General features: G+C 32.3%; 1 long non-coding RNA gene across 1 annotated transcript; it reads left to right on the top strand.

Annotated features, from left to right (window-relative positions):
• The first annotated feature begins 2,748 nt into the window (after positions 1-2,748).
• On the top strand, positions 2,749-4,953 carry LOC148941778 (uncharacterized). Its single transcript, XR_016143193.1, has 3 exons — positions 2,749-2,881; positions 3,923-4,015; positions 4,889-4,953. It is a non-coding gene; the product is annotated as an uncharacterized LOC148941778 (long non-coding RNA).
• Positions 4,954-11,325: the final 6,372 nt, after the last annotated feature.

Here is an 11,325-nt window from a genome sequence, read left to right as displayed (position 1 = left end):
AGCTTGAAATCTATACATAAGAGTTTTCTGATACTCTCAATCCGTGTGATCTTCCTTCAGATTCTACAACTTTTAGGGGGTGTTTAAATACTTTTCGGAGAATCAGACAGATTTTCTCAGGTTCGTATCCCTTAATGGGCAAAACAAAACATAATTAAAATTATATATTTGAAATTAGTGGTGGACACAGGGGGGCGCCCCCCTAGCGTCGTTTAAAGTAGTGTAATTTACTTAATTAACTCAAGTTTGCGTTAATGAAACTTGCTCCTAACGCAAGTTTATCGGATTAAACTATTTTGCACCACCCCCCTAAGAAAAACTCTTGGAACCGCCCTGTTTGAAATCAGTATAAAAATCCAATTCTTTTTATAGAATTTATTGGTATGAAACTTCCGTTTTTTATAGTTTCGATTGCTATTGAACCTGGTCACTCTTTACCTACAGTTTTTTGCTAAAAACTGTTTGACATCCTGAGACCTCACTTTCCACTATGCCTCCCAGTTGAAATACAGCATATTCAAAAGACTTAGTTAATTGAAGCATCTACAGACAGAGATAAATTTTCTTTTGTATTCCTTTGACTCTACAGTACTCTACAACTCATTTTCATTGTCATGCCTTGTTGACATTTTACCATGTGCTCACCCTCCCCCCCCCCTCCCCCAGAGATTTGACAAAATTAAGCCAATGAACCGCAATTAGTAAATATTTTTTACCTTAGTCCATTCACTTGAAATAGTATTACATAACTGCACACGAAATTGATATCCAACTTGCCATTTGAAATCCATTTTGTTAATTAAAGCAAATGTTAAAGTCAAGCTCAAGCCTTTAACGCGACATAAATCATTGAAAAAAAAAAATGAATATCTGTGGTAAGCCTATGCTCACCGCTGAGTATCATTTTTCACCTAAGAGACCGGTCATGATAGTGAATAACGCGTATTATGCGCCTAAAATTATGCGCCTTGTACATGGAAATCTGTGATAAAATTTGTACACGCTTTCCTCAGTGCGTTAAAAATTAAAAAAAGTGAGTCCTATTTTATGTGCTAAAAACTGTGCGAGGGCTATTCGAAGCCAACCGGCGGCCGATTTTCGAACGTCACGTTTATTGACTAACAAAAAGTCTAATATTATATTACACAAAATCAATAGAATTTTGGTAGATTTTTTATTGACATTATAAGAAAGAGAGAGTACCGACTCTGCTAATGAGACAAAATGGAAGTTGTGCAAGCCACAACAACTTTAAACTTGCTTTGACAATTGAAGAAAAATTGCTGTAGAATTTTTCCCAACAAAGAACGGGTGTAAAGAATAAATATTATTTAATTATTCGTACAATTTAATTTTTTGTTTTTATGGGTAAGCCTGAGTGGTCCTTTAAGGATGCGTTCAAATTTCAATACCAAAAACTTTTTACTTTCAGTATAAAAAAGATATTTTTTTTAGCACCTGTAGAATCGCTCAGAAATGTAGAAAGGCTCCCAAACCAGGTCTGACAAAGCAATATCAGTCTCAAAGGAAAGCTAAACCTTCTTTAACTTTTTGGCACCATATTTTTTTAGCTTAATATTGATGATTTTTCACCTATAGTTTTTTTTTTCTTCTTTTCTTTTAATTTGGTATCGTCTGCAGCCATAAATCACAGAAGTTAATATGAGTCTTTTCAACAAAAATAGATTTGCAATTTTTGTCAAAATTTTTAAGATAGTTGGTGAGGAAAGTGTGTAAATTCCTCTTTTTCACTTTCCATTAGATCTTCTCAACAAAACTAAAAAAAAAAATCAAATAAAATTCTCAAAATTGGAAAACCCTATAATCCCGGGGGAGGAAATTTTCTATGGGGGGATATTTTCTGCGAGGGGTATTTTACTCGGGAGGGGGGGGGGGTAAACACATAGAACCCAAGCGTTGTTCATATCAATTTGTATTAATCCTGTACACTTAGCTGTTCACACGTACGTATATGTGCACACGCTCATTAGTCCTCCGTTTTACTAAAAGAATATTTTCGCGTTACATATCAATACAATCAAAATAGAAAAATACAGCCAGATTTGTATCTTACCTTGTTACCTCATTAAATCAATCAATAAGATTAAAACTCTGCTGGTCTCGTTCTCTTCATTCTTCGGGCTTCGGGTTTACAATTGCAGAAAAAATGCTTTGTTTAAGAAAGCTTCTACCCGATTTTGACACCATACTCCGATTCAAAATACCCCTGTAATCACTCTAGATACTGTGTGGATTTGCGTAATAAATCTTTCTTTCCCTTTAAAAATAGGAGTTAAAGCGCGTCTCCATTTGGCAGATTCTGCAAATCTGCACTGCAAATCTGCAAATTTTATTTCAATGGAGACTTCTTTTCCGTCTCCGTATTGGCAGTTGGCAGATTCTGCAACCTTCGGCGTTGCTTTTTCTGCAAGATGGCAGAATCAGGGATAATGGAGATCAGACTTGGCGAATACAAAATAACTACCGGACAAATAAAAGACTCTTGTAAATATTTTCAGAAAAGAATTTTTTAAAGAAATTGTTGATGATTTATGAAAATGGGTAAAACAGCTAAAGATACAGAAGCTATAAAGGGTTCTAGAAAATGAACATCAGAAGAGGTGATTGTATTAATAGAAATATGGAAGGATTTTTATGACCAACTTTGTTCAATGGCAAATAAAATTCTTATATGGGAGGAAATGGCAAATCTGATGGGTGATAAAGGCTATGAGACGAGATCCCCCTACAGATTTAAAAATAAGAATTAGATACTTAACAGATCAGTACAATAGAGTGCGACCAAGATCTTCTGATACAGGGAAAGGTGGAGATGAAAAGCCAGCATGGATATTTTACAGTCAGGTGCATGAAATCTTAGGTAAGATTCTTCCTTAAACTTGTTATGGCTAATGATACCTTTTTAAGGTTTTAGTGAAACTTGCATTTATAGGCATTGCTGCTTTGAAAAGTGTTTGCTCAGTCTCTTCTAAACCAAGTGCTGTAATACTGAAAAAAAGAAGCCTACCATCTCATCCCCTTTCAACACTATTTTTAAATATAATAGGTCTCCTGGCCCCCCCCTCCACCTTACTGGGGGCAGGGATAAACCTAGGCTCTTTATAAAACTTTACAGGTTCTGTTGACTTTTACCAGGGTAAAAGGACACTTTACTAGGGTCTATGACAGTCCCAAATCTCATACTTATATCTACAAAACTGCGTATGTGCTTTGGCTGTATCTTACTGATTCTATTAGCAGCCAAAACATGGAAAATGAAGAAAAAACGGGTTTAAGAAAAACAGAAATGTCAAAAACAATTTGGCTATGTTTCAGGTTGTAAACTATTGTGGGTAGGGTTTTGCTATATTTGTTATTAATTAAAGTGTTTTATTTGAACTATGCTTAGCCTTCTAGTTATAATATCCAAAGACCTAAATTTTAAATTGCAGTTCACTGTGAGGTCCCTAGAAACTGACTAAAATAAAAATGTAGAATCTTGCAACCTAAAAAGTTGTTGGACACACTAGCCTATCTAGTATTTAAAGTATTATTATGAATCTTTATAGTTATGGATTATCTGATTTTTGTATGATTTCTTTTGACTATGTTCTATTTTCAAATTTATCTCTAAGACTAGGCACCCCTGCCTCTACTTTCTAGAAGAAACTTTGTATTGGCCCTCTTTAACTTTTTTTGTAAATGGAAACTATTGGCATTAAATTAACTAAATGACAGGGCAGAAAAAATTGCTGACAAATTTAAATTTTCTTGAATACCATATAAAAAAAAAACTTTAGATATAAAAAAATTCTGAGTCAAATATAAACAAATGAAAATCTTGTTCCTAATATGGCTCTGCAAATACAACAGTGACAGCTAATACCTTTTTGTTTGTGCTTTATATTTTTCAAATTTCTAGGAGTACGCCCAGCTTTCAATGAAGAAATTGCTGAGACACATGAAACATCAATTGAAGCAGATGTAGATGAAATATTGGAAAACCATAATCAAGGTTAGTAATTAACTTGTACAGTATATATTTTTGGAGTGTTTTTCTTTATTTTTTCCCAGTAATTAGTTTTGCTGGGATCGATAAAAAAGAACTCCCATGGGATCTTTCAAATTCATAAATCTTTTCTAAGAAATGACTTTGGACAATTAGCTTGAATTGTGGTTGAATAGAACTACAGCTTCTGGAAGGAAAGGGGGTTTTTCTTATTGAGGCAATGGGATTCCAACTCCTGGCATGACTATGTATGGCCTAACATTGTTATTTTTAGAATTATAAATAAAATGTTTTATTTCCTTTTTCAAACAACTTAAAAAGTTGACACAAAGCAACAACTAGGAATGGAAATGATTAATGGCTGAGGTATTTTGTTTTTACCATAACAGACATTTCAAGACAGGTTTGCAGCACTATGACAGGGTTTTGGTAAGATATGCAAAATATTGGACCTTTAAGCCACCCTCTTCTGTTGCCATGACTGCACTGAAGTCAAAACTTCCATTCTTGTTGGGAAAAGTCTGTAAAAATGATGCTTTTCTTGATTATATCCAAAACATCACAAAATTTGTGGTAAATTGTGAAATATTTCCAAGGAGGGGAGGGAGTAAATGTATTCACAACTTATTTTTAATAAAAACTATTTCTATTCCTCCCACAAAAGATTGATACCAAATAGAATATTTGCTAGTGAAAATCTAGTAGCTAAGTTGACATTTTGAAACTTTTTAACTTGTTCTTTATATAAAAAAAAAAAAATTGAATTCAAAATTGGACAAAGATCAAATTATGTAATTACGAGTTATATGCTTTTTTATATAGATCCAATGTTTAGCTAACCCCTCATATATATTTATATATGTGTATTTTCTGTTTAAGGAACTCAAAATGCAAATCCAGGGCCAAGCATTTCAAGGAAAAGACAGCTTAGCAAAGATGATACCAGTAAGTATATTCATGAAGTCTTACTAATATTAGTAAAGTAAAAATGACTTTGTTGCAAAAGCAATTGGTTCATTGCTCTAATATTTACATTCTCCCATCTTCATTTTTGGAAATATTATTAGATAGAGAATTGGAGAGTATTTTCCTCTTTTATTTGCTTCATAAGATACCCAGTAGTCAGTTACTTGCCATATCAACAGTCAAATAGTAATCAAAACTCTGTTTTTTATTTATTAACACAAGAAACATTAGAATAATGCTGGTCAAATAGAATATATTGCTCTTAAAGAAAAATCCAAATAAATGACAAAGATAAAAAAAATACATTATTTGCTACATAAGATACCCAGTAGTCATTTACTTGCCATATCAACAGTCAAATATTAATCAAAAATCTGTTTTTTATTTATTAACACAAGAAACATTAGAATAATGCTGGTTAAATAAAATATAATACACTTATAAAAAAAAGCCAAATAAATAGCAAGGATAACAAATACATTATTTGCTTCATAAGATACCCAGTAGTCAGCTACTTGCCATATCAACAGTCAAATAGCAATAAAAACCCTGTTTTTTAACTATTAACACAAGAAATGTTAGAATAATGCTGGTTAAATAAAATATAATACACTTATAAAAAAATCCAAATAAATGAAAAGGATAACAAATACACAAACCACTGCTGATGAGATAAGAAATACACAAAACAGTGATATTGCTGTATGGTTTGATAATTAAAATTACCAAAAAAATGGCTGAACAGAAATTTATGGCTGAACACCATTATATTTGTCCAATTTTACAGGAGCATAATATTTTGGTGAAGAAATCAGTTCTTGTGAAGAAATCATCCTTGGGGTCTTCATAATTCATCATTCTTACATAACAATTTTTGATAATTGCCAGGATCATGGCAACTTATCTTATGGAATTTAAACTAAGATTAAAAAAACTGAGATATATTTTCAAGTATGTTTAGGGTAGCTTTATATTTTGAAAACATTAATTTGTTTTTGTTTCAGAATACAGTTTTTAATTTGTAAATAGGTTAAACCTTCTGCTTATAATAGTTTGTACTTTTCAAACATGTCTATAGGGGGGGGGTGTTCCTTAATATTAAAATTGAAGAACAGCATATGTGTAATGTATTTTTTTTTAAATTATGCTCAAATCCTATTATTGAGCACCTTTTCACTCGAAACGACAAAGAGTAAGGCGTTAAAAAGGGAAAAGGGGTTGAAAATGCTGAAATTACAAAACTTGCACTGGAAATACAAGAAATACCAACATTTTCCTTTTTCTGTAGAATCTTTCTATCCTGTATTTACAAAAGACACTAAACTTTAAAATCAGTGGCCTGCACAATCATCCTGTATAATATATAGAAAAGGCACAAAACTTTAAAACCAGTGGCCTGTATTATTACCAAGTATAAAATATTATGCAAAAACATATAGTTCCATAAAGGAGTAATCACTACATATTTTTTTTTCCTTTCTTTTTTGTGACTTTCAAAAACATAGCAGAAAATAAAGAAGAGGTTCCTTATTGACAGAGCAGCAAAAAGTAATTCAGAAGCTTAGGGAAAATGCCATTGTCAATCATGTTTTTACAAAAGGCACTAAACTTTAAAATCAGTGGCCAGTATTATTACCCTGTATAGAATATTATGCAAAAAAACTAAATTTAGTTCCATAAAGGAGTAATCACTACATATTTTTTTTCTTTCTTTTTTAGGTGACTTTCAAAAAAACAGAATAAATCAAAGTAGAGGTTCCTTATTGACAGAACAGCAAAAACTAATACAGGAGCTTAGGTAAAGTGAGATTGCAGAGAAGGACGAGAGGAAACAACTCTTTTCTTCATTCTTTGAAACTCAAAAATTACTATTGGATGCTGTTAAAAAAAATAATGAAATTCTAGAGGAAATTTCAAAAGAAAGACAATCCAAAAGAAGTGTGAATAGCATGCATAGCTGCCATCACCCCAAAATGAGCAATGTGAAGGTTCTTCAAACTAATTCTTGCAATTTGATGGATGATATTCATATCATTTCCTCTGTTCCCACAGATGCAAAGAGGGCGAATAGTGTTAACACAGTAAAACCAAAAATTATGATTATTAAAAAAGAGTAGAAATAACTGCTGCTTGTTTTTTTAATTGGTAAGCATATAACTGAATAGTTTTAGATGTTATAAAAATTAAGGTGAATAAAATATATTTTGTGATGGAAAATTTTGCATGTTCTCCTGGAATTAGGATCTCTTGCTTAAAGGCAATTTGAATTTATATATTTATTTTTGTATTACTTAAAGCCAAGACAGTTTCATTTTAATTGGCATCTTAGGAGACACTTTTCTACACATAAAATGATGTTAAATTTCAGGCGGTAGAAAACTGTTAATTTGACAGTTCCAAGGCAATAAATACTTTATCCCCATAGGTAAAACAACTTTTTAATTACCAAAATAACAGTTGCACTAAACAAAAATTAGTCACAGACTCTTGACAACTGAGCTCACAAATTTATAGCCTTCTCTGGTTGCATTTCATGGGGTATAAAACTAGTAATTTGACAGTTCTAAGCCAATAAATACTTTATCCCCATAGGTAAAACAGCTTTTTAAATACCAAAATAGCAGTTACACTAAACAAAAATTAGTGACAGACTCTTGACAACTGAACTCACAAATTTATAAACTTCTCTGTTTGAATTTCATGGAGTTGAAAAGTAGTAATTTGACAGTTCTAAGCAAATAAATACTTTATCCCCATAGGTAAAACAACTTTTTAATTACCAAAATAACAGTTGCACTAAACAAAAATTAGTGACAGACTCTTGACAACTGAACTCACAAATTTATAGCCTTCTCTGGTTGAATTTCATGGGGTAGAAAACTAGTAATTTGACAGTTCTAAGGCAATAAATACTTTGTCCCCATAGGTAAAACAACTTTTTAATTACCAAAATAACAGTTGCACTAAACAAAATTAGTGACAGACTCTTAACAACTGAACTCACAAATTTATTGCCTTCTCTGAGCCCAAAAATGACTCACTAAGGCTTGTCGGACATCAGATCCACTTGTAGAGACCCCCTGGTGACTTTCATGCAGGAATATTCTAGGCTGTGCTCCAATGACCTGGACACGATTTACCCTGCGATTCTGTAAATGCCTTTCAAGGCCAGACAATTAAATTTTCCACTCCTGCAACACTTCGAAGTTCCTCACTGAGCAAAAATTATTAAGTCCTAAAACTACAACACACACTTTATTTTCTGTCCCAAACTTAAAGTTTAAGCTATAAGCAAGCCTTGGAAATCTGGTTTTTACATGGCCAAATAGATTTTCAATGACCCTTCTTGCTCTGGACAACCTAAAAAAGAATCTATTGCTTAAAAGAAACGGAAAAATAGCCCTGAAGTCTCAATAGTTTTCTAAAAAAGCAAAATAAACAGTCAAAACCTGAGTAAAGGGTTCTTAATTTTAAACATTGAATTTATGTTATTTTATAAAATAATATTAACATTAAAAAAACAAAAAAAAACAACTGGGATATAGTGAGGAAAAAGATTCGATAAGAGACACCAAGTTAGAATGTAGTTAAAACAAAAAGAAAATGAACAAAATTAAAAAGACATGTTCTTACAATCTAGAGCTTTGGATAAAATGTTTTACTCTATTTTTGCAGTACATGATTCTTTATAATGACCGGGTATTAAAGGGAGATACCATCTTTTGCAAAATCATCTAAAATATCGTATGGCATGACAAATCTAGGCACTGAAATAAAATTAACTTTCTTAAACATATTACACACAAGAGAGCTGGGTGGTTGGACACAAGCATCAGAGCATAAGACCTACAAGAGGGAGTTTCATAGCCTACAAGAGAAAGTGACACAGTCCAATGGTCCTAAGGTAAGGTCTGCACATATCACTGGGGTCCTTTATCTCAGATCAATTCATTGACTGCAAGAATCATGATTTTACTTTCTTTTAAAGAAGGATATAAACTGCTCGAGAAAATACAAAAATTGTCTTGTTTTCAATAATTTTCAACCAATTTGCATTTTTTTTTTAACATTAAAAACAGGGTAAACCAAAATTTAATTCAGATTATGGATAGAATAGAATTGCAACTATGAAATAGTAGCAAAGTGATTGGTTTTATTCACATGTTAAAACTGTGAGAGCAGAAAGATAGCATACCAAAACATATGCAGGGAATATAAACCTTAAATACCATGCACAAAATTAATAATTAGTCTTTAATCAACAATGTTCAACCAATTTACATTTGATTTTTCATTTGTAAAACAGTTTACACAAAATTTTAAAGATTTAATTAAGTAGATGGATAGAACAAAATCTCAATTATGAAAAAATATTAAAAATTTTGGTTTTTATTGACAAACTAAAGAAAGATAGCATACCAAAACTTGCACAGGAAACATTAACCTTAGATCTTTCATTTTTGAAGCCATATCCATAACAGGATTTCATTATAATTAAATTTTTCAGTTTGTATTGTCATTGTCCTAGGGCTTTTAAAACAATAAACATTATTGTTATCATTATTGATTTTTCTTTTAATTTTTATAGAACCAATTAGCTTCTGAGCTTGGAATTCTAACTGTTATTCATTTATGTTTAATAACATAGTTAAGTGTTTAAGATGTGTAGCTATACTAAGCTGATAAATATTTGATTGATTCTTAACATACTATTCTGAGAAATTTACTTAAAAAAAAAACAAGCCAAATTACTTGCTTTAGAGAAAACAAGGACCTTAAATCCTCTACCTTTTTGCCCTACTCTGTTCACAGTGACAAGAAAACAGTGACCATTCAAATACCTTGAATAGCTTGGAAAGAGTGCCATTCATAGCTTTTTGGTAAATACTGGTGGACATAAATGCACCAGCATCACTACATCTACCTGGTATGCCTACTTTAGCATACAAACATTGGTACTTGGCATCTGATATCACAAGCATATTCACACTATACCAGCCCTTAAAATTATAATAGTCACTTTGATATCTTTTGGGAGGGTGGAAAGGGACATGGTAACTGTCTATAGCCCTAATAGTCATAGGAAATCCTCAAAGTTCATCAAATTCCTTTTCTTTTACCATTAATTGTTCCAAGCTGGTAGGCCATTTGATTAATTCTGGCACAATAACTCTCAGTGCAGCATCTATAAAATCATGAAAGCACTTCCCAACAGTACTCCTTCCCAAGCCAAATAGTGAGCCTATTGTTTTATAATCACTGTTTGTTGCTAAAATATAGATGGCAACAACAACTTTCTTGTCCACTCTAATTGCTGGCCTGAATTTTGTGTCATTTGTTTGTATAGCATTTTCTACTTTATTCACAATCCAATAAAAGCTGTCCCAGTTCATTCTGAAATAATTGTAGAACTCAGCATTTGTGTACCTTTCACGAATATTATCCCGCCAATCGTGAGTTTGGGGCATAACCCAAATTCTTTTAGAATAAAGCTCCCTCCTTAGCCTTTGCAGCTCCATGAGCTGTGAATTTACATTGGCTCTCCTCCTTCTAGACCTTGACAACCTAGTGAAGATCGAGTTTGTTATCATAGATAAACTCTGCAACAAGATCATTAATTCTAAATTTGATTGAACAAGACGCATCTGAAGCATATCCATTGTGTTTTTTCTACACCCACGAATCTGTTGTTTAAATATTTGGCCGAATGACCGCAAATGGAGATGACAATGATTGCGGATTCGGCATTCTGGCAGATTTGCAGAATCTGCCAAATGGAGACGCGCTGTTAGTATTTGGGGCCCATGTGACGCCAGTTAATGTGCCCAACCTGCAGACTACATACCACCAATGGTTCTCAAAAATGCCTCAATCTAGTAAAATCTTAATCTTAGAAGAATTTCATGAAAACAAATGAATAAAAATATTTTAAGAGAGACGAGATAAAAAATAATGAGAAGTCATTTTAAAAATATTAATGTTATAATAATGGGGCTGTACGGTCCTTCTTACCCGTTTCTATAAAAACGAGAACTAAAGACGTTCTAATCTTTGGTGTGATCTTTTAGATGTTTGTATTGGAAAAGGGGGTTATAACAAGGGTGGTAGGATTCTGAAAATTAGGATTCTGAAGTTGTTGATAATAACAAATATTTAAAATGTTTTAAAGAGAGACAAAAAAAGTAAGTGGTCTTCTTTTTGAAAATAGGCGTTCTTGAATAATTGGCCTTAAAAGTCAGTATAACACGGGGCGTTAAAAGCGATATGTAAAGAATTTATAAAATATGGGGGGGGGTAACAAGGGGGGTAGTGTAAGTGGGTTTTATAACAAGGGTTTTAGAATTCTGAAA

The sequence above is a fragment of the Artemia sp. Qi Xiang Cuo genome, chromosome 17, assembly GCF_049724085.1.
Source record: "Artemia sp. Qi Xiang Cuo chromosome 17, ASM4972408v1, whole genome shotgun sequence".
Lineage (NCBI taxonomy): Eukaryota > Metazoa > Arthropoda > Branchiopoda > Anostraca > Artemiidae > Artemia > Artemia sp. Qi Xiang Cuo.
The sequence above is the reverse complement of the archived record's forward strand: the minus strand, read 5'-3'. Positions and strand labels throughout refer to the sequence as shown.